The 25,523-nt window shown below is 39.7% G+C and overlaps 1 long non-coding RNA gene across 1 annotated transcript; it reads left to right on the forward strand.

Annotated features, from left to right (window-relative positions):
• Positions 1–299: 299 nt before the first annotated feature.
• LOC146970438 (uncharacterized) lies at positions 300–17,936 on the forward strand. Its single transcript, XR_015038056.1, has 4 exons — positions 300–631; positions 987–1,193; positions 13,551–13,650; positions 17,224–17,936. It is a non-coding gene; the product is annotated as an uncharacterized LOC146970438 (long non-coding RNA).
• Positions 17,937–25,523: the final 7,587 nt, after the last annotated feature.

Consider the following 25,523-nt stretch of genomic DNA (forward strand, 5'->3'; position numbering starts at 1 on the left):
AGGAGCTGCTCAGCTCTGCGGCACAGCACATGACAGGAATGCAGCGGTGAATCCCAACAAGGAAAAGGAGAAAAAAAAAGCAACTTCCTCATATATTCAAGGTAGAAGCAGCCAGAGGAAGCGCAGAGACCAGAAAGACAAGATGCAAATATCAGTGGTATGATCTCCTGAGAGCTGACGGGCTGTCGCTCCTGAAGAGGGAGACAAAGAGCCAGAGTCACTTGGGGAAACACTTCAGTTGCAAAGCAGCAAATCACTGTGAGAAAAAGTGGAGGAAAAAAAAGAAGAAAAAAAAAAAGAAGTGGGACGTCTGGGTCTGGCAGAGAGGCCTAATGATCTGTGGCAGTTTTCCTTGGCAATGGTGCGTGCCCTGTGGTAGAAAACCTTTGTGCATGTGTATCGAGTGTGTTTGTGAAGACAGAGAAATAGTCCCTGCTCAAAACTGCAACAGAAACACAAGTATGACTGTTGTTGACACCAGTGACTCTGCTCTCTGGCCCCCAGAAACCACTTCAGATGGTCCGAGGGGCCCCGCATAAGGACACAGCTAGTGATGTGTAATGGAGCAACTGGACCAGGCTGAAAGATTTCTGCAGCCCTGAAGATTGCAGGATCTTGTATAAACTGGCTGGTGAGTCAAATTTGGGTGTTACATGCTAAATGTTTTCCTTGTCATGTGGAGATGGAAATTGCCCTGCGGTCGTCGTCTTGAAGGCCTTGCGATAACTATAAAATAACAAAAAATTGAAATATAGTCCTGGGTGGCCTGGCCTGGTTTAAATACGGTAAATAAAGCTGATGAAAAGAAACTTCAGGCCAAACTATCTGAAGCTATTTCCAGACCGTGAGCCGTCATCACACTTTAAAACAGTAAAAAAAAAAGAAAAAAAAAGAAAGGTGCAGCTGCTGAAATATAAAACCCGCAGTTGTTGCCGTTTCACTCTCTGTCTGACTTCGTCTCTCTTTCTTTTCCTCCTTCCTTCAAGATGAAGAATGACGACAGCAGCTTAACACACCAAATTGTCAGCTGAGGGTTGGAGGGGAAAATAATTGTCAGCGGTGGAAAAGAGGGGAAAGGCAGAGACGGTCAGGCACAAAGAGGCCTTTCTACCAGCGAGAAGGACTGCCGCACGTCACAACACAAGCAGGAAACCACACCAACACCACCACCACCACCTTACCCCTGGGACTCCGTGTGTGTGAGAGAGAGAGGGGGAGAGAGAGAGAGAGAGAAGAAAGAGGTGGAGGAATGGTCAGGGGAAGGAGGGAAAAGACAAATAGAAATAAGTCTGGGACATTTAATGAAACCCAATATCCTGCCTCTGGTCTAAAAATAAATGGAGCACATAAACACAACGTAGCATGTGTGTGTTTGCAAACAGCCCATATATGTATGTGTGTCTGTGTGTGTGTGTGTGTGACGTATAGACGCAGCGGTGCATATAAGAGAGATGCAAGCGAGCAGGTATTCATTTCCCCGGGTTTATTTGAGCTGAAAATGAATATTGTCTCCCCCCCTGCTGCCTCCTCTACCCCATTATAGCACACTCACACACACACACACACTTACAAATACACTCCACAAGGTGAGGTAACATCAAGTGGAGCACAACTGCATGAAAAGAGGTAATGTCAGTTTGATTACGGAAACTATACAGGCCATCGACTCTCCGCTGTATAGGCAATTAAATGGTAGAGTGGATGGAAGCAATTAAATAGCGGGGTGAAACTTTAGAGCTCCATATTACCCCGTGTTATTCTAAGAGTGTGTAGTATGTACACGTATTATGTAATAAATGGGCTATAAAAATAGAAAATCTTAAAACTGAAACTCAATAATTAAACTAAAGAAAAACAAAATTTTGTTGTTTTTTTTTTGTCTTCCGGCGTCTTATGATGTGCCAGGTGGTTTGTTACACCGAACCATCTGTGTGGGGTTTAACAGGAGCTGTCTGGGAAAAGGCTCTCAGAAATGTCTTGGCAGCTGATTGGCTGAACCATCTGTTCATCACAGGCCGTTGCGGAGACTAGAGAAGGGAAGGAAACATCTTTTGCACCAAGAAAAGCATTCGGTGGTTTTTCGACGCTCCTCTCCCAGTGAAGCAACAACCCAACACCCTCCAGCTCTGATAGAGCTGATGCAGCGTCTGCGCTATAAGCTCTTCAGGCGCCGCCATTGTTGCTAACCATCTAAACGCTCCTAGCTGTCGTAACGCCCCTAAGACACGCCTGCAGCCGGTGGTGGGCCTTCCACTCAGACGACACTGATTGGTCTGAACCGCCGCGGTTTTTGGCCATGAGCGAATTGCGAAGCCTCGTTAAGGTTACCGGCCTCTGGATGTTATATGTTGGCCGTGGGCCAGCGCGTGGGAGTCTATAACCTGCCCTGCTCGCCGCCGTTTGCCCATCCCTCCCTGGCTGTGGGCTTGTCATGATTCACCAATTCTCATAAAAAAAAAAGAAAAAAATAATGGAAGGAATCTCCTGTTTTGTTTGGCCCATTCATTTCATTCGCGGCCTTTAAGATACGTTCCCACACATAGAAGCAGAGCTAGACAGCTAGAGGCACAATGTCATTTTCAACATATCATCTCAAACTGTCATAGTACTGTACATGTGTTTGTTGCATGAACATATATGAATGTGTGTGTGTGTGTGTGTGTGTGTGTGTGTGTGTGTGTGTGTGTGTGTGTGAGAGAGGGAGAGCACGCCAAGCCACCTGGAGCAGGGCAGGTATCATTAGTGATGCTGCCAAGAGACACTTAAAATGCAGCCACTCTGTCTAGTACAAACACGCCTGTCTGGGCACAGATCAGGTGTGTGTGTGTGTGTGTGTGTGTGTTTGTGTGTGCATGTGTGTGATTACACCTTGATGGAAGCCTGACAAAGCCCAAAGTATTACACACACACCCCAACTTCACTCAACATGGTGTGTTTAATGTTGTATCTTTTATTGACTACACACACACACACACACACACACACACTGGCCACTGCGCCCCAGTCATCTTAAGTATGTGGCAGCCGCACCAAAGAGGAGACAGACGACTTTATGGAATTAATGATACGCTGTTCAGGCAGCGGGGGCAGCCTACACATTTCAATAGGAGACAAGAGACAGTGGAATTTATCAGTCATTTGTCCTTTGGCACAACTTTCTGCCTCCCATCAGGCATCGCTGTTCCCAAAACACAGTAAGTGTTAAAATGTGCACAGCTGACAACGAAACACAAGGTGGTGAAACATAAATTGACACACTCGCTGGCTCCGGTGCAACGACTATCTATCTGGGTTTAGATCACCTGAACTTCCCATCAGGTTTATTATAGTACAAACAGTAGATGTACATATGTAATAATGCATATGCGTGTGTGTGCGTGATTACATTTGTTATATTTTTCCATCTGCAGGGTGGTCTGGATAATTGTCTTATTTATTTTGCTTTCAACTTGATACACAGTTTAATATTTCATGACACAATACACCGAATGTGCTGTGTTCTCAGTACAACCAGCCTGAGGTGTCAACTTTCCTGTAAAACTGACACTGAGGAGACAGATCTGAAGATTTTTCTCTTTTTTTTTTGTAAAGTAGAGAGGCTTAAGGGAGGGACTGGTTGGTACATAGGGATCAAGTATCTGAGACACTGGTGACATTTTACCATTTGATCAGCAGCAGCAAGTTCAATGTTGCAACCATTGGTACTTTTTTATTCATTTTGATACAAATTTATAATATTGATAGAAATATATATATATATATATATATTAAAGTAAGTGAAGTTATATTCAACGTGCCTATTTCATTGAAAAATAATTACAAATCATTATGGATGTTTGGAAATAAAACTATGGCGAAATACAATTTAGAAATTGACAATATGCTTTTCAAATTTGATACTCTTTTATCAATATTCCACCGATTAAAATATGGCCCGACTTGAACTGATTTGCAAACTACTATGCAAAGTATGTTTAATGTAGAACATATTTTTAGTTTTCATCAAACTAAATTCTAAATGATTATAAGTGAAGCAAATTTTGTAAGAAAATCTAATTTTGAGGTATGTTGTACATAACACAATGTGTGTAATATTTATTTTATGACAATGTGTTGGTAATGCACCGTTGCCCATAAGTTTGGAATTTTTTTTTTTTCAGACACATTCCTCTTTTTACTCCTATTTATGCACATCAGTAATCACCTTTGACCCGGTGCAATGATTACATCCTGAGTCCCAGTTACCAGTTTTAAGAAGATATGCATTTGACCTATCAAGAATAAATCACTGTCACAATAATTTCATGAGAAGAGGCAAAAAATATATTTTATTCCAATTTTATGGTCAACAGTGTATATAATGATGTATTATTTTCTGTACGTTCAAGCCAAACTGTTGTGAATGGGTTTGTGTTCCGAAATCTACAGTCCTATCTCATAAATAAAAGGACAAAAATGAAAGAAGCCATTAGATTTATTATATTATTATAAATAAGTTATTTTTCCATGTAAAAAACAACAACATTATTTTCCTCCATATTTACAGGCTGTTTAACCAGTGCTTTCATTTAAATGACAGATGGACACTGTCTGCAAACCATCTGACATATTTTAAAAACTGTGGAAGTTCATCATCTAAACACTCAAGTGTGTCATGAGGTGTGGAGTTTAAATAGTGACACAACATTTGTTTAATGTAAGAAGAAGAATATTTATAGTTAGCGTATTCATATTTATATAGTTTTAGTTACATATTAGTCATACATATTAGTCATTAGTCACATATTAGTTCACTTCTCTCCGTGTTTCTCTGGCTGATGACGTCTCTGTGTAATTTGGAGAGAAGATAATGAGAGAAGATAACAGTAATTTGGTTATAATAAATGCTTTCGATTTAATCTGATGTACTCTATAAATTTATATAAATACAAATAATTCAGTTTTGTATTTTTTGTACTTTTGAACCATTTATCATTGTGATCTCTGCAGCCTTAGCCATCTTAACTAAATGCAGGTGGATGTGATCATTTTTACTGTCAGCATTTACGAATTACAGTTGAACTTTTTTTTTTAAAGCTCACGGAGGAAAAACCAAATGTATCAGCGCTTGAAGTGAGGTGGATTTGGGTGAACTAACCCTTTAAACTTCCTCTGCCATGTTCTAACCTGAAGAAAATAACAAGCAGACAGCAGCCATCCTGAACACAACCCACACTTTTACATGAATGGAACAACCTTGGCATGTAGATGCAAGGGTGTGTGTGTGTGTGTGTGTGTGTGTGTGTGTGTGTGTGTGTGGTTTTCAGTAAAAATACTCTTCTGTTTCTTTCCCTACAGTTCACACAGAGTTGTTCAAGTGTCAGACCATAGTAAGTGTCCTGAATTGACTTTTCCTGTCTGGAGATTTTCCATTCATAAGACAGAACCACTCTTGAACCGAAGTACATTACACAATATCTTCTACTGCATATATTTGCTATTATATGAGGGTTTACCATGAGGCTATCATAAATTAAATTGCAGAGGGGCACAGTCAAATAAAAATACTTTTGACCAGGCCCATTTGGAGGGAGGCAAAGTACAAAATATACCGTACACATGGTGAAAAGACAGCTCTATGTAAACAGAGTACTGCTGAGTGAAGTATGTGTGCGAGGGTGTTAACAGCCAGTCAGCCTATAAACACTTTATCATTATTGTTCTTAAGGGCCTGCCAAAATATAAACAAAAGAGAGACGGAACGATTACAGGATCTTATCAGAAAGAAATACTGGGGGAAAAAACTTAAGAAAATGTGAATAAACTGCAGACAATTAAAAAAGGAAATCTCTAAATCTCTAACGATAAAAAGTAGAAAATAAAAAATAAAAATCATGGCCAGCCAAGTCCAAATCCACATCAAGCCACAAATAATCAGAAATGGTATTAAAGAACCCAAGTACGCATTTTTGATGATTTCAGATCTTTTAAACAGTTTTCGTTCCTCACAAATGGAGCTGGGAGTTGCACTGATTAACAGCAAGAAAACCACATCCTTCTGCCGTCATTCTCAATAAAACTAGTTTACTAATTCCTTAAATAAAATCCCACAATTACTCCTCGCTATTGACAAAAAATCCTGCACGCTGAGACTCAGACCTTTGGAAATCCTCATTCCCACGTCATTAATCTGCCACAGGCCTGTTCAGTCACAACCACAAGAGCTGTCTTTTCTCTGTTGAAGTGGTTGGAGCTGCCACTATCTCACCTGTGCCAAAAAGGAGCATGAGGAAAAGTCAGGAACTCGTCTCAAAGAACTTAGATCACAGTCGTGCTCGACGCCAGAGAACACTAACATTAATTGTTCGCCTCTGGTGCAGCTAGCAGCCACATGCAACCCAAATGACAAGAGACGGTTTAATATGAGCAACAGCTGGAGGGCACACGGTGTGTTTTCCCTCACCTCGTTTTGTTGTTGCTATTTATCTTCATCTAACCCTTAATTGTCGCTGTTTATTGCTTTGTTTTTCTGTTGTTTCTTTATTTCCCGTTATTTCATTACCTTTGCCTCTTGTTTTGTGGCGATTCTACACGATGAGTAACCACCCCAAAGAGTTGGGAGTTTTGTCAGGCTGGTTATTTGTCACCATCACTTTGCTCAGTGGAAATTAGCGCTAAAATTAGCAAGCTAGGTTAAATAGCATGGTGTTTTTTGAGTGGACTCAAGTTAGCCTAGCCTGTTAGCTTCCTTGTTTTGCGAAATGTGGGCTGGTCGATGATGGCAAAAGTCTAAATAACGTGATTAGGATTAATGACCGATTACAGTGTCACCCCCCGCCACCACCCTGTGTTGTGAGAACATGAGTGCATAAAGAGAGGAAATTATAAACTAACAAGGACACTTTGGCTCATGAGTGTCTTTTGCGTCTGCCTCTGAAACTGGGAAAGGTGGGAAAAACTAAATAACGGACACGGCAGGAGGGGGGTTGGAGGCTCTAAATGTCGGTTTCAATTATTTTTCGATTAATTGCCCAGCCTTGATGTAGCCTACAATGTATCCCGAATGTTTAATATCATGAAACTATGTGTGCTTGCTGGAAAAAAAGTGGGTAGGCTATATATTAATCTGCAATGCTGAGCAAAAAAATGAACCCCATTTAAATAGACAAACCAATTCCACCCATTTGAGGCGACCTCGGCAGAATTTACATTACATTCGTTTCCTGTCTGCCACACAGGGCTGTGACGTAGGCTGGCCAACAGCATCAGTCTGAATTTTCTTAGCAACACTGGCCTTCAAATGTCAGTCTGTCGCTCATATGGGAAACGTCCACTCGGAAGCTCGAAGGCTAGACACTTGAAAAATCATGAAAAACTGTAAAATAAGCACAGCAGCTGCAAAATCATCGCAGCCCATCTTGTCGTCAGTGTCCTTCTCCCTCTTGTTTCCTCCTCCCCTGTGCTGATGCGTCTGTTCTCCTCTCCACATCTCGTCCTTTCCTCGACCAGTTAGAGACAAAGAGGAAGCCATCAGCCCATCGATCACACTAACCTCCTGCGTGACCTCTTTCCAAATGACACCCCCAGAAAAGCAGGTCTGCTCCATGCTGCTCTTTGTTTGCTCTCTTCCTGTGTTTCTCAGAGCAGCATTGTGGTACTCTCAACAAGTAGCTCATTTAGCCGCTGCAGCAACAGCAGCCCGATGTGTTGAAACATACATCCTGCTCTAAATGGAAAAAAAAAAACCCAAAACAATTTGTGTTATTTAGTTTGTCCACCGGATATCAAACTGATTCATACGTGCAACAGCAAAATTTTAACTGTGGCACCAAGTTGGACAATTTTAAATTCAAATGGAGAACCATCTCAACACATTTCTACCTGTCAGTGCACAGACTTTATTTGGTGCAGATGAAAAGTCTTCAACCACGATATCCCCCCCCCGCATATCACTTAACATTATGTACAGTTCTAGTGGCAATAGCCGGACTGAAGAATCATTTTTACAGTTGATGTGGAGAGAATAGGGGAGGGTGAGAGAGAGAGAGAGAGAGAGGGAAGAGAAAAGGAGCAAGTGGAGAAAATGTGAGCGAGCCAAAGTGTTAATTTCCCTCAAAAGAAAAACAAAATGAGTCAGTGGTTCTGCTGTTTTTTCAGTGAGCCGAGCAGGAATGCGGTGAATGGTAAACAACCCTAATGTGGGATAACCTCCTGTTCTTTTACAAAGTGAGTCTTAGTCACTGCGTTGCTCATGCTAATAGATTTATATGATAAAGAGGTGACTGGAGCATTGAAGCTGCTTTGTACCTGTATTAGTTTGTGGCTATGAATGCAGGTGACCGCAGCGTGCCGTAACCGTTGGATCCCTCTTAGTTTTGCATCAACAGTTATGGACTTTTAGTTATGCAAAAAAAAAAATGCAAATGAAGCCACTCCAACTCCTTATATCTAAATAAATAGAAATCATAATGTCCAGTGTAAGTAGACATGACACACTAATTTCAAACGGTCGTACATGTGTTTAACAGCCACGTGTTCAGATAACAGCGAGACAGGCGTTTTGTCTGCAAGAAGCAAATATCCGTTGGAAAAGAGAAATCTCCCCACAGAGGAAAGGCTGTGACTCATTCACCTAGAAGAAGAACATTGCTGGTGGCTGAGTCACCAGGGTCACACCCCTACACACACCTACCAGTCACTCAACCAGTTCCCTATCTCTATGTCTGTCAAGCACACATACACACACGCACGCACGCACGCACGCACACACACAGCACAGAGGAAGCAAAAATTCAGATAGAAAGACGACTTCACATCTGATTTCCCGCACTTCACTGTATCAGCAAGAGCAAATGTGGTCAAAAAATTATAAGTTTTTTCTTCATCCTGCTCCTTTTCATTCATGATGAAAATGTGTACACAATGTATATGTGCAACTATGTGAGAACCATGAATGAAATAAATCAAAATGAAATGAAACTTTCTCTTCAAAGACACTACGCACTTCGTTTTAACTTCCCACTTTGCAACTTGACGCCTGTGGATGTATCCGCCATTTGCTAGTATTCAATTCAATCTGGATTTGCCCTTAGTTATTATATGTTTTAATGTGGGCTGATCCTCTATGTAAGGTTAGGTTAGTAAAGCATATGATCTTCAGTCAAGTAGGGTAAATGGTATTATAATGTTGTTGTGTCTTTAATGGTTTGACATTTTGTAAAATACGCTATTTGTTTACTTGAATGGAGGTATGAGAAGATGAATACAACTGCCACGTCATTGCACTGCATGAAGCTGTAGCTGGTTGGCTTAGTTTAGCAGCAACACTAGAAACAGGGGAAACAGCTTCAGTTTAACATGCGCTTCACAGATGCTGGTTTCATGTCTGTTTAATATACTCATCAAATACTAAGTGAAAAGAAAGAAAGATGTTTAATCAAACCACCATTATAGCTTAAAAGGTGGCTGTAAACCATTCTGTATTTTGCTCCTCCTCATGAGGATCAGTTCCTGTGAGCTTGAATTGATGCCATTTACTGTACAATGGATTGCAATGATCTAAAGCATCTGTGGGAACTCCTCCCACCCCTCCTGCAGAATAATCAGTCTTTATACCGTTCATTCATGTGCTCACTGAGGTCTACACACCACTATATGTCCAAATGCATCTGCTCCAGCTGAGACAGTTTCTTCCTGCAAAATGTCACCGTTTCATTTCATTTTATTTTAACTGGCATAAAGTACCAACAAACTTTTTAGTGGCACTTTTTACACTTGAAGTTTTCCTTCTCAAAAGCCTGAGTTTTCCTACACACTCTGAGTGCTCACTTAGCGTTTAAGTGTAAATGGATGGTGCACCCTGTTCAAATATACTCAGGTACTAAAATCACAAGCACTGATCTGTAATATTACCCAGTGCTAGATGCGCCACAAATCGTACATCGCCATTATCGTCTCTGCTCTGTGTAAAACTATCTTTCACATTCATCACAGTCACACATTTTCCTGCATTATACACTTCTAGCAGCTTTCATCTGCATGCATTAACATCTCAATAAAACCTCTCGGCAATGTGTTCATGTTCTTATCTTAAATATGGATGGCTGGTCGGAGGCTCCAGAGTCACTCGCTGCAGGAACACATGTTAAGAAACAACAGACTTCCAGGCTTCAGCATGTTGAGAGTCGCACTGACCATGAATGGCAAATCAGATTTTTACTTGTCATTGATGCCTCTACAGAAAGGAGAGCCCTATCAGAAGATGCCATCAGCCGCCCCACTGCACATGCAAAGCAGATTTTCCTTTGAGGGGCGTACACAAAGCATCCTGTCTTTTCAAGACATAATTACACATAGATACACATCTGACACAGATTACGCTATCTTAAAGCTTTCTCCATGAGTACCTCTCAGCACCACCAGGTTTCTTAATTGCTGCCTTTAAAGCAGTTCGTAGCATCCCTCATACTTCTCTTACTTATATGTGCCACCAGCTACATTTGAAAATGTATTTTTACCTTCTGACAATATCACACAAGGATGAATATGATTCAACTTTTGGTATGGATGTGTTTTTAGTGCGTTTTTAACATAACCACATGGATCTCTTAATGCATTGCTCTTTCAACTGCTACAGTACCTTTATTCTCTTACCATGTCAAAATATTGTAGCATCGACATGAATGTCGATCACAAACTGAATTTACAATCAGACAATAAATGCTGATTTGAACAAACCATTATAAAAAAAAAAAATGTTGGTTTTTAGATTGTTTCTCTTAGATTCTTTAATTTTCTTATTTTAAGGACGGATGATCAGGATGTTATCATATTTATCTGATTGCAATAACTCAGACTTATTAACCTTGAAAAATATGAGGGTTTTTTTCCATGAAAAATACATATTTGTTATGGACAGTGATTGTTTATTGTCTTTATTCTTTTTCATTGTTCATGGCACATCATTTGTTAACCTTATATACTGTAGAAAGTTTTGTGTTATTTTTCTGTCAATTTTTGTTGCATTTTATTTATGCATGTTGTAATTTTATGAATCTGATTTAAGATCAATATTGGCACTATGTATACATACTGTATATAGAGCTCTTTTTACGCTTGTCTCGACCCACAATTTGGGAAGTAAGTGTGGCACATAAGTGTTATTTTATTTTGATTCTTTTAATTGACAAATAACAGATACTATACGTAGTTATATTTCGTCTTCAGGTGAATGAAAAGTGTTTTGTGAAGTGTCTCTTCATTAGTGCAAACACTCCATTAGTTGTGTTTTGCAGCACCAGCCCTCCAGTCAATGAACTTTACGAAGTTCATCAAAAGGTATCCATCTTTAGCTTTACTTATGTTTTCTCATTGAGACACAAGTTACTCTCCAGTAAAGCAACACCTTAAGTTCTTCATTGACTTTAATTTATGAGATGTACAAATGATCATGTAAAAGTTAACGCTAAATGCTGTTTTGGTGCTGCATAGTTGTGTTCATGTATCACTATCCTATTTCTCCTAACAGTCCTGTTTAGATTAAAATCCATATTGGACCGATTTATGACATGCTGTTTTTGAAACGTGCTACAGCGAAGGTTCGCAGGCTCGGAGCGCTGTGAGCACAGTGACTCAAGACAGAAAGATTTCCCTCCAAACATTTACAGAAATACACACACACATGGTAAAGAATGAGTGGACATGACTGGGTTCTTGAGAAGCACACTTTCCACATGGTGGGCTGGCTATTCCAGTAACCAAATGGCACACTTCCCTCATTTCCATAGAGGGAGAAAAATTGAGGAAGGGTATCAAGGGTGTGGACAATTTGAATAGGTACCTCTAATACCACATCGGCAATCCAAAAAAAACCATTAACTTGTTCTGCCGGAGTCCCTGTGGACAAAATTGTGGTTGTAAAATTGGCAGATAAATTACCAGGCCTTGGGCTCTTTTCACACGTGGTGAATCTTAAAAAGTATTCAATGCCTTAATAGAAATAATAATATTATTTTCAAGAATAGGGTAAAAAGACCAATACCACTTTCATTTCTGTTGAGTATACACAGTACAGTATGTGTTGGGACAAGCTAATGGAGGAAGTTGGCATAATACATTCAGGCCAGAGGTAACAAAATCCTAATCCCAATATCAGCAGAGGTAATTCATACAAAAACCCTAGCGAAACAACTTTTAACAAAGTCATGCTTGTTGTTTCCGGGTTAACTAAGTTAACAGACTACTGCCTGTATCTCATACTGTACAGACATGCACACAAGTGATCAAATCTATGTCTCGGTTAGTATATTAGCACACAAATGTCAAACTATTCCTTTAAAGGGAAATGTTCTTTCTTGCTTTGTGTATGAAAACCATCTTAGAAAAAGAGAGACAGGGTTAATATTTTTTTCCTTCAAGTAGTCACATGTCTGTGTGATTCATCTGCCGGCTTCTGCACTTTACTGCTAAAAAAAATGACCAATTATTTCTCAACAGCATGGCAGTGGTCCACATGGGATCTAATAAAAAAAAAGGTGGATACAACTTTTCCCCTCTCCTCTCTGTAATGCAAGCCAACAAGAAAGAATAAAAGGGCATCACGAATATAAAAATATGTCAACCCTGAATGGTGCAATGAATTCAAAGATTTGCATGAGGTACCAATTGTAGCAATCTGGGGATTCAGTCGCCTCAGAGATTGTGTCCTGGATTTGAACACGAAAAAGGGACAGGAAAATGTATTGCACACAGTCACAGGTAAAGCATTTAAAGTGCAACAAGCTTGTGCACAGTACCATTGTGCCAATTTGAGTCATGTTTTTGTGTTTTTTGGGATAATGTGTGGAGAAAGGGTCATAAAAATGAAGCATGGCAGGTAAATATTCATGCACAGGTTATTACTGGCCTCTTTTCTAAAGTTTTCTTTTGCTTTCTGATGAAAAACAAAACCAAAACAAAGGTAGTCTGTACTACATAGCAATTTCAGTAGTAACAATATATGTCCCTGTCAGTACCAATGTTCCCACATCAAGCATGTATAGACGACACGGCTGCAATCTGGGGCCCGGGTCTGCTGCATCTCTCCCCTGTTGCCTTATAATGAGGTCTGACTCAAGCAGAGATTAACTACGATCTGGCTTACGTTAACCCCCCCAACAGCTTCATGAGCCTCAGATAAAGATGAGATATTTGAACACGGGACTATAAGGTGGGTGGTTATTTGATTCGCCCAGTTTACCAAGTCTGTTCATGAAAAATATGCCAATTAGGCCTAGCTGAATGGATGGCCATGAAAACTACACCCAATTACAGAAAAAATAAATGAACATCTCCATGAGGAAAACCTTGTTAGTGTTAAATGAATGAAAGTCTGTCCAAGCAGATGCAAGTCAGTGTGAGCTGGAGATGCAATGACCAATCAATCTGAAGTCTATTGTCACCCAAAGTAGCATTAGAGATGACAATGAGTGATAAACAAATAGGGTTAAATGTGATGCTCAGGGCATAATGAGAAGTATTTTGCCACTTGTGGCTTGTAAACTCTACTTTTACATTTGCCCTCTACTCCACAGCTCAACAAGACGTGAAGCACAAGGGCTGTAAATGTGGCTGCCAAAACACCACAGTGCGCTGGCATCATGAACACCAGACCTCCCAAACTCAGTGTCTGAGGTCTGTACCTGAAACGGCACGAGACAAAGTGATACAGTTAACTATGTGTATATTTCCTGTATTTTTGTAGTATATAATAAACTGCTTCAAACCTTGAGACTTAACTAGGCACAAAATCTTAAAAAAAAAAATCTTGTCACAGTGATATTGGCTACAGGTGTTGTAGTGCCACGTTTACTCACTGCCAAAAGGTTAAAGACCAGATCATTCAGGAATCATAAAAACTGTTAAGGTTTATTTTTCAGAAATGCATCTGAGGGTGATTACATGTGAAATGTCCATTATAACCACCACCCAAAGTGGAGGGAGGTCAAAATCTAATTTGACGTTTACAGCAATTTTGGTATTGATTTTCACATTTCCCTTTGTTTTCTCTTCCGAGTAATTATGGTAAAATTGGAGGTTTATTTAAGTGCTAGGATCATCTGACTGCTTGTGTTGCAGCTTAATCTTCTAAACGGAGGTCTAAACTACAACACAAGACCCAATTTACATAAATGTATCAGAATAATGTTTCTTTCTTTTGTTTTTTTTTTGTCCTGTTTATTTCAACTTTGGTCTTACTATCATCGTTTTTGCCAGCATTTCTATGATAATTTACCCATAGAAGTTAAATAGATAAAGGCAGAGTACTTTATTATCCATAGGAGGAACCGTAGTGTTACAGCAGCCACTTCACATTAAAACTACATGAAATGTTTGTGTGCAAATGTTGACTAAGAGAAAAAGAAGTGAAGTCCGCACTCTGTATCAAGCTCCTCTGATGTTTATTGTGTAACGATCAACGTTTCGATTCCTGTGGATCATCCTGACGAAGATCCACAGGGATCGAAACGTTGATCGTTCCACAATAAACATCAGAGGAGCTTGATACAGAGTGCGGACTTCACTTCTTTTTCTCTAAGTTAACTTTGTTTGTTGGTCCTGCACCTGCAGTGTGTTTGGATGTGCGTGCTCTACTCCACAAATGTTGACTAACCTTCAGTGTAGGTTGACCAGATCCCATAAAGAAAAACGTGGGACAAAGACCATTTTTGTGTCAGACATGAAGGAGCTGTGTAATATAAGATGATAGTGTGGTGGAGCTGAGGACCCAACAAATACTGCTGGATTATAGCTCAGTGGGTAATGCCACTGGCTTTGGATCAGGAAGCTTGAATCCCACTCAGGGCAGGTATGTTATGTCGTATAATCAGAAAAGTATTCGCTGTAATCGGTCGTAGAATATTTCATTTATATGATTGACATTATTTGTAAGTATTATCAGAAAGTGTAGTGTAAGAAAATAGCATGCTGAACCTGAAAGCTGAACACATTCAGCTGGATAGTTCAATGGGGTACAAAGCCCATTCAGTAGTATGTAGCAGAAGAAGAGCTTGCTTTCTTATAATGAATAGATGTGGATGGTATTTGCTGTAATTGGTAGAAGAACATTTCATTTATATGACTGACATTATTAGCAAGTATTATCATTGGCCTTCGCCCGGCTCCAGTCTCCCCAAGAGAGCCGGAGACAGTTTGGCCTTGGGCTCAGCCATGCACGTATGTTATTATACAGAAATAACACAGTTATTACACAGGAATTGCCGAAAATATTGCGTTAGAGGGAATAAACTTACTGGAGCCAAACAGTATTACAGTATTACAATGATACAGAAGCAGATAGAGAAGTGTTATTGAAACGAACAACTAGATAAGCTAGCTGAGTGAGAGGGAGACGAGAGGGAAACAAGTATATTGGAGAATAGCCCCACACCAGAGCAGAGAGCAAAACAAAGCCGGAGACAGTGTGGCCCTGTTTACAGTTTAATGGGGAAATGGGGAGAGAGAATGGGAGAACAGACGCACAGTAAAAATCGTTATGGTCTTCGACAGTAAAGTAGGTGATCAACACCACAAACATCCAAGATGTTACTAAAAATCTCCTTAGTCCAAGCCAGTACAACTCTATCATTTATGCACCATCATTTCCTGAAGAATGGGGCATATAGCATTAGGGACCTTGTCCAATGTCCATGCACCCTCATTGGGTGACCACACCCCAAGGCCTCTGATCCAAAGTCAGTGGGATTTCACACTGAGCTATCCAGCTGCAGTATCCATGGCTGTACAGCAACAAGCCCAAAGCACAAGATCAATAGAGGCTTAGGTTTTACAGGAACATCTGTCTTGAGTATGGGCCGGAGATCCGAGGGTCAAGATGGGAGATGCTACCCATGGTGACTGAGAATGACTTGGCCCAGTGATGGGCCACACAACCCAAATACAGCAACAAATAATGAATAATCCTTTAGTGGTTCACATTTACCGGTAGCATCCAAAATGTGGGCCACATCAGGCCCATTATCTCAGCCAAACTGCATTAGCTGGCCCTGTGTTGGACCAGACAGTTTTTGGAACTGGTTCCTGATATCAGTCTAAATTAAACCTAAGTAAGCCACTTCATTCATTTGCCATATTTGGCCCAGATGAATCTGCCACATTTGGCCCATATTAAAAAAAAAAAAAACCTTCAACAACTACAGTATTATTTTAATGTTTATTTATTTTCAAGCCATGTGAGTCCATCAACCAGAACTTTGGAGCACTGTCCATGAACCAGGAAGAAGAAACTATTATTATTGCAGCCAGCCAGCCAGCTGAGAGAGCCAGAGACAGGCTGCTAATAATCTAATTTAAAGGTTTAGAGGTGACTTTACCTGCTTAGTTTTTACAGTGACATTTTGTTGAAATGTACTATGTCAGAGAGAGATAGGGTGAGAGAGATGATGACATGGTGCAAAGGGCCACGGGTTGTACTTGAACCTGTTGGTTAGGATTGCACCCACTTCCTATGCTTGTGTCTGCTAGAAATACTTGACATGTGTTGTCAAATTGATGAAGATGTTTTCTGAATTTGCAGGGCCTTTCTGTAGTCTGTTCTGAAGTTACAGTGCATTGAGCTCTTAGGGCCACCATAGTTATGTTGCCTAAAAGAGTTGTTCTTTTGACGAGTAAGAAGTCATTCCTGAGACCTAGAAACACGTGTGAACGACATGTGAGCAAGACATAGATTTTTGCCAAATTACTGTAATTGGAGGAAAATTTTAATGTGCACACTTCTAATCCCTCGTTGCAAAGGAAAATGTGTGTCAAAAACTATGGTAAGTATAGTAGGTTAAGGCTGACGTACGTATGAGGTTGGTCTGTAAACCATAATGGATGACTAACAGGCAGTTGGGATAATCATTTAACATTTGACTTGCTGATTATCCAAACTTTTCCAAATGAGTTAATTAATCTGGGGATTTGTTTGAAATTTATACAATGGTCTGACCGCTGGTGTTTCTTGTAGCTTCTTACTTTTTCCAGATAATCTGCAGTCCCTCCAAATCCAAGCAGTTAGCTAATATATTACTGGTAGAAACAATGGCTGGTAGTTATTTCATTCACAACATAACAATTGTGGGTTTTTCTTCCCCCAATTGTGGTCAGATGAGACACGAGATCTTCTTTGACTTGGACTTTTCAACACAAGACTGAAATAAAATATTCAGCCTGTTCCCAGCTTCACAACTTACCCTTTTCTTTCAGGGTGGATGCACATGGCTGATGGATTTAGCTGCAAATGGGCCATTCCTCTCACATTCAAAAAAATTACAAATCCTGCTTTTCCACTTTCTCCTTCACCACCAAATAAAAAAAATGGCTGGATGGTAACTTTGACACATAATTAAGTCAAGAAATTTTGTAGTGGTTTGCATCCAGGCTTCCCTTAACCCTCGGCTTTAACTCCTTTTCTGTTGCGAGACATATTCATCCATCTACACTCTCTTGATCCCCGGTCCAAAACCACAACGATGACTCACTGGTAAAGGAGCAAGGGTTGGGAGTTGGGGTGGGGGTGGGGGGCAGAGAGCGGACAGATTAAGTCGCGGGGAACAGTTTGTGGCGGGGAATCAGAGAGACCTAGTTTGAATGGGACTGCTTGCGGGTGCTGGAGACATATCAGGCGGTGCAGTTGCCTGGAATAACAAACAGAGACTGTCAGGATGACGAGCATGGATGGTGGTCCCTACTGTGAAGCCTTTTATAGTAGATCCATCTCCAGAGAAGAGGGAAAGAAGATAAATTTCATTTTAATTCTGGAAAGGTTTTGGGAAGGCGTCCAGGGTGTGCCTGCAGAGGATAGTAAAACACTGCTGGATAAACACTTGTGAACCATATGAAACACTACTTTCATTCAATTTTATTTTTCTGCTTCTTCCCAACGTCAAGTTGAATACAACCCATTACATTACATGTAAACATCAAGTAATCAATCTTTTTTTTTTTTTTTTTTTAACTTACAGGACACTTAACTTATTCTTTTCTTCTTCTTCTTTTTTTTTTTTTTTTATTTATTGTGAAGAAATGCCAATATTTCTCTGTGACAAAGAAAACAGCCCCGTTGCTGTACACAAACTATTAAAAACACATCAATCACACAAAAACACAGACCATCCTTCACTTCACTTCACTTTATTGACCCTTGAAGGGCGATTTGGTTTGCAGCAGAGACACATTCGACAGTCACATTTGAAAAGAAAAAAAACATAAGAATATATGCTGCTGCTGTAAATAATCACTGCTGTAAATAATCACTGCACACCACATCTGTATTAATCCTGAAAAACCACACTGCACCACTATTTCAAAAACAGACAGCGTATTCTCTTGTTTTGAAATAAAACCTCAACTATCAATATCTATCTATCTCTGAAGATTCATATTTTCAGGGCAACAAATGGTCTTGAGGACGGGTACCATGGACAGGATGGGGAATATATCGGGAGGCTGAATAACACATTGTGGGTTTGGTCTTTTTCATGTGATTTTTTTGCCAGTAACTGACACTGACTAACGCACGATTTACTCATGTTTAAATAATCTTCTGTGAAATCCACAATCCCCAGCTGTTTCCGTGAATTAAAACCTGAAATCAAGAAAACTGAAACCATATAAAAAAAAGTCAATGAGAGAAGCCAGGCACTGCTGAGACTAAAGTATTTTGGTTTAGCTGTTTTCATGACTTTTGTTAACAATGATAATGAAATTTAAAAACAAAAAAACATTTTTAGTAATGTCATAACTTATATGATTGCATCCACTAAACCCTGCTGTTGTTTATTGCTCTATTTATTGTTCTGTTTGTTTTTCATTCAAGGTTACTAGGCCCCACATCTTTACGATAAAGACAAGACAGTCGGAAACTGATTGCACATGTCTTTTTTCTCCATCCTTTTTATTTTGTGAGAGGAAAACAAAAAGGTTTAAAAACACGTTTTACAAGTATGGCTTACAAAAACACTTCAAGGGAAGAAGCACATAGTAGACGAGATGTTTTTGACTACCAATGTTCAAGCATCCCCAGATGGTTGTAGTTGAACACCCGGCTGTCTGCCAGTCCACTTCACCAGAGGCACTACCATCCAGAACAGACTACTCGCAACTGGTGGGAATCCAAGTGAAGAAGAGGAAGAGAAAAAAAAGAAAAACATTCTTTCTGTTCGGTTTTCGAAATGTAACAGGACAAGAGACGAGCGAATGGGGAAAAATGATCACTAAGCAAAAAAAAAAACTGGGCCTGTGGACCGCTTTCATTTTCTCCGAGTTAATTTTCGTTTAGGGATACGCCGCCTGCAAGGATGCATCGTATTGTGTTGTTTTTAAAGAGACAGCAGTTCTTCTGTCTCCCCTGTAATACAAATAAAAGCTTTTATTCTCCTTCCTACCAGTGGTTCCTCTCTGAGGTTACAGTCGTTGTTGGGGAACAAGCCCTACAGTTCAGCTGGTCAAACATCACTTTGAAAAGGGACTGTCCAAACCTCTTATTAATGTGAGTTAACGACAGTAAAGATGAGGTGATAATAGCGGCGTACGGACAAACATGACTCAAGGTCTTTCGGGGACACAGAGCGGAACAGATGGTAGTGCTGAATCAAACATCTGTGTAAGAAGTGTCTATTTATCTTCATGTTTCTATTATTTTTCAGATTTTTTATTATTTCTTTCATAAAGAAAGTTGATGTAAACCCTTTAGGACCTCAACCTAAAAGTGGTTAATATATGAGATGTCATATTTATCTGTTAGAAGCAGAACATAAAGTGGTGATGGGATTTTATTGGAAAGAGCTCTTTGCTTCATTTGGACTGGACGAAGGCTGTGAGGGCTGGCAGGTGAGGAATGTATTATACATTTACATAATGTTAATATATATTTAATATTTTATGGGTATATCATGTAACCAATCTGGACCAAAGAGACTACATTCAGCTTGAAGAAATAAAGATAAAAGTTGTGGTGACAGCTGCAAAGGTTTTATAAGTTTCTTGTTTTTTGTTTTCTTTGTATTTATAATGAAATATTATATGATGAGTGACATATAAAAATTACTACAAATTAATATCTCATTAATCCAACAAACAACAAATTCAAATCAAGTCGATTTTATCTACTTACTGCCCCCAGGTCAAAATCATTTCCAGAGGGCTTCACAGTCTCTACAACAAACTGTGCAACGTCCAACATGCTGAAATGTGAATGAAACAACAACTTAGTGTTTTGCTGATATGATACTTTGTGTAAAAAATACAAAGACTCGTTCATGAGCGTATGGGTGTTGTTATGACTTGTCCCTAATCTGTAACAGTGTTTTTCTGATGCTACACATTTCACTGACTTCCCTCGCGAGCCCCAGTTCGTGTTTCTCCCTCTGAGCTCTTCCCCTGCCTTTGAAATAAAAGCAGCATGCTGCGGGGTCATCTGAGGTAGCGACGAGTCTTTGCCTTTCCAGCGGAGGATGTGCTACTCACGCATCTCACTGGGTGTTTCTTAGTGTTGTTGTGTGTGTGTGTGTGTGTGTGCATGTGTGTGTATGTGTGTGAGCTTCACCATCTGGCCGCCATCAGCCGTTCGAGCTGAGGTCCTGCTGACAGTCAGGACCAGCTGGCTGACTGGACCTGGACCAGAGCAGACCAGAAGCAGACAGTGGCAGGTTAATGCTGCATTTGACCCTTAATGTGGGGAAATACAGGGAGTGAGTATATGGCCATCGCAACATAAATAAACACATAAAGTCTTTTTTCTGGAGATTACAATGTTTTGTTGTTAGTTTTCAGTCATATATACTCCTGTGGTATGAAAAAAATGAATCTTCATAGTTTTTACACTGCACCTTTTTTGGTACTATTTCCAAATGATTATATCTTACATTATTAGAAATATTTTTGTGAATTTGCATGTACATGAGGCAGAAGAACGCAAAAGTAAGATGAATGGATGTAATGTAATTGTAGCTCCTGTGTTAATTAACTGTGTTTTGTAATTGAGCTATGTTGTAATTAACATTATGGTACGAAGAAGTTTCTCTATTCAAGAAGAGATAATATTGAATAAAAGTCCAAAGCATGAAATTTAATATTGGGAATTACATACTGATTAATGCTCTGAAGGGACTATGTAGTGATAACAAAACATTACTAACACTGACTTTACAGTGTTGGTCCAGAAAGTCACACCATGGTTGTGTAGTTGACATTTTTGTACTTGCGTTACAGATTAACCAACAGTTGTTTTACAATACAGTAGTCTGTTGATGATTGTTTAAATGTTGTTACTTTATTGTTGTCATCACCACTATTCAAAGGAAATAGTGCTTGTTTTTATTTATTTCCACACTTATTTTAGCTGAAAAGAAGTAAAAAAAAAAAAAAAAAAAAGATCTGTTTTTATGACATAAACAGATGACAATGCAAAAAACAAGTTGTCAAAAATGAGGTACTAGCTCCAACTGCACCAGCTACAACATTTTAATCCTGCCAATATAATGATTTATAATGTTTATGAGAAATAAAACTTGATACTACATACATTTGACTGATAACACCTCAGGGATAGAACTGGAGTCATCCCATGCTTTTGTTACTGTCATGCAATCTGGCAAAGAAAAAAAACTGAAACACCCATCTCAACATACTTTACGACTTCCTGTCATTTACCCCATCTGTGGCACTGGGAAGATAAATCTTTGTTGTAAACAAGCAACATTTAAAAAGGACAGAGCTATAACAACTAAATACTTTGACTTTTAATGTATGAGGGTTTCGTGTGTTATTATATATGTATTTTGTATTACTTTTACTGAATGATGACTGTGGTCATTCATCAGGCAGACAGACAGAACAGACAGAGGAGTTACTGTGTGAACACTTCAGTCACTTTTGCAGCTATCAGGGTTGAGGCTACTGTATTTCCTCCACATCCAGCCCTGGCTGAGATAAGAGCAGAGGCAGCAGCAAAGCGTACGAGCACTGAAAAATCCTGCTCGCCTGCCAGCGCCCGAGCCTTTGTAGCCTCTCTGCGCTATCCGCAGCACAGTTGGCGCAGCGCCTCTGTCTGCTAATTGTATATTCCACAGCCACATTTTCAAGTATCATGACGCAGATATTGATGCGTTGTGGAAATTGCCGAGCCGTCTGTGCAACTCACTGGTGAGTCAGTGCATCATTGTCACGGCCACCTTCCTCAGAGTGGCCCCCACAGACCAGACTGGACCAGAGTACAGCAGCAAGAGAACAAAGCATGGCCTCTGGCCCCGCTGTTGTTCCCACACTTCCACTGCTAATCACACAGACTCCAAAACACAGGACAAAAGAAAAGAGGCTTAGAAGTCCATGCTGGCATTCGCATCAAAACAATATTTGTGGAAGAATGAGTCTGTAATATAATACAGAGTAATTCAAACAGGAAGATCAAACTAAATTTAGGCTAGAAATCAAACTGGTATGTTAGTGGTATATCATATGAAGCTCATTTTAAACTTTTCAGATCTATTTGTCCCCTTGAATGCTGGACCCCAGCGCTGTCTGGGCTCAGATACATCAAGCATGTTTTAAGTGGCTTATATTTTATTTTCTGTTCAGTATGCATGTTTATTTTTCTGTGTGTATGTGCTCACCGACATGTTGTGCAATCAGAGCAGATCCCACGAGCCACGAAATAAAAAACAGCACGCTCATCGCGGCTGCGGTGCAGAAACAAATCCACAGTCTTGATCCGCTCAGGAGAAAAATAAGTCATGGGTGATTTTGTCTCTTTCAAACTGCTCAACACTGAGAGGAAGGATCTGTAATCATAAAAACTAAAACTCCAGAACAGGAGCCAAAATGACAAGACACAATGTGAAAAGTTGAAGACATTAAATCTGGTTAACTGCTAACATCTGGAGTGGGTATACACGATCCAGCGGTGGCATTAAAACACTGCTTTTTTTAAGCGTTGTGTCCGATCCTGTGTTACTGTGATTTGGCAAAATGATCGTGACATTCTCAGTGATGTTGTATTGTGTCTTTAGAGGCAAGCCTGGATGCCCCGGAGGTCTGAGGGTTATGACTCATGCTTAAAGCCTTTGCGCCTGTGACATGGAGAAAGGAAATAAGAGCCAGATGCCAACAGATATCCACAAGCACATGGCTCACGCGACAGACCCAGCTCTGTGTGTGTGTGTGTGTGTGTATTCTCGGCAGGCATACACAAAGGATTCAGGTGCGACTCAAGTGATTTTCCAGTGGTGATTTTACGTCAAAGTCCTGGCAATGTGTTTACAGTTTGAAGAAATTCACCTTAAGAACTAAAACAAGGCCGACCAAAACGCACACACACACAAATACTTGAGGCACCAGCCGTACAAAGTAATAGGTATCGTGGGTTTTAATTGTTTACTCTGCAACCTATAATTTTGTCCCGGGTTTTATGATGTTTTTTTCCGTTATTTTGGCGGGAATGAAAATGTTCCAGCTCAAACAGATTTTACCAACCATGTTTCAAATTAGTAGAATTTGAGAACTGGCGCAGATGTCGGTTTCCATCAGAAATATCTTAATATACTGTGGTGTGCTGCCAGTAAATCATTTTAAAAACCAAGATCCACCAAACTGGAACTTCCACCATCTGCTTATATAGTTGATTCAAAGAATGAACTCAAGAGCTTGACTTAATGAAGTGCAGCTCTCTCTGGGTTTTACAACTTTTTTTTTCTCTCTCTTGTAACGAAGAAACTGGGGCAGACTACTAGTTAGTAGTAGAGATCAATCAATAGTGGATTTTTAAAAGGCTGAGTTTGGAGCTGAAAAGGCTGAAAGCTGATTAATAAGCTGACACCACTTGAAAAAAAGTACACACATCATGGAAGAGAGCGCTGCTTGTAAGCTAGCTTGCTAATTAGCTGCTCAGCATGTCCAACAGGGTGATGTAAATGTTTTCAGTCCAGCGAGACGTTACACCGCACATGCATTCAGTTTTTCTCTGCTCTCTTGCCTTGAATTTCATCATCTGCCTGAGTCAACAAGGGTCCCTATAAATACATGTGTGACCTTCCACCTTTCATCACACAATTGCAGTTTGTGGACTGTCCACATTATACAGCTGAGCATGTGCTAGAAAAAACAACACACTAGACGGTTGTTTTCTGCAAAGTATCTATGTATAATTTTAATTTTCAACCTCTTGTTTGTGTAATTGTTGAATTCTTGTTTTGATGCGTTTTGCTAGCTTAATATTATGGCGAACTAAGCTATCAATCAAGTTCAGGTTTTGGGTTGGATAATAGACATTTTAACTTGAATTTAAGGTTCTTCTTTAGTTTTTGTCCTTGTCTGGTGTATTTGTTGTTTATCATCTCGGATATGGTGAATATTGGATAATGCTTGTAGCCTACTACTTTTCTACAGAAGAGGCTGAAGGGATATCAATTTCTTTGAATGTCATTATCTAATTTTAAAGGGTCCTGCTGTTACAACATAGTAAAACTCAGAAACCACCAGTTACACATCCATACATGTATGTGGATGAGATAATATCTGACTGACAATGACTAATCCTACCAGGAAATCCAAAATCTTTGAAAAGATAAATACAAAATTTTCTCCAACAAAGCCAAAAATTGGTATATCATGATATACAGAAAAAGAGAGATCCCAAGAGCATTAGCTGTGAAAGACACTTAATGTCTGGCTGAAATAAAATATCAAAGACTATTCTGTACATCTGGACAGCATGAGGATGTGGGCTGATTATCCAAACCATGCCTTCAGAGCAATCCATCATTTGCTATTAATCAGAACAGAGTAACCCATCAAATCCATCATGGTACTTGAAGTGGTAATTACAAATCTATCTCTCAATGGATGACACATAATTACAATGTGTTGCATGAGGGGATTAAGTAATTATAAGTTTTGGTGTTAAGGCAGTAGGGTGGATTGTTTTAATTCATAAAGTGTATTTTGTGTGGCTATATAAAAAGCATGTACTTTATCTCAAGAGCACATGAATTCTCTGAAGTGACAGAATTCAGACCACACTGCTAGATGGCATTTTCACAAATAAAAAGTGAGTGTTGTAATTTGAACCTGCTGTGCTCTAGCTGGGGTTAACAACTTGTATCTTTAGGAGAATTAGTCACCTGGACATTTGTAACCGGATACTCCATCAGCAAGCAACACGGGTTACAATGGGGGTATTATAAACAAAGGCCGAGGGTAAATGGTTCTAATTTGTGAGTCACAGACCCATAACGCTGCTGCTTGTTCACATAATGCATTTCAGTTTGATGTGTGCCCTGATGTGACTCATGATGTTTATGATTTCCACCACATTCTTCTCTGTACGGAGCACACAGTGAAAGGGATCAGCCACAGTGGGTGTCGGGTGTAACCAAGGACAATTAGAGCGGATTCATAGCAGAGAGTCGTCAGCATATTGTTTAAACTTGTCAGATTGAATCGCTTTGGTTTGTTTTCAATTCCTGTACTTTTTTTTTAATACTCCATTTAACGCTGCATGGGAATATCTT

The sequence above is a fragment of the Trachurus japonicus genome, chromosome 17 (assembly GCF_045865225.1).
Source record: "Trachurus japonicus isolate A0001 chromosome 17, Traja_1.0".
NCBI classification, from domain to species: domain Eukaryota; kingdom Metazoa; phylum Chordata; class Actinopteri; order Carangiformes; family Carangidae; genus Trachurus; species Trachurus japonicus.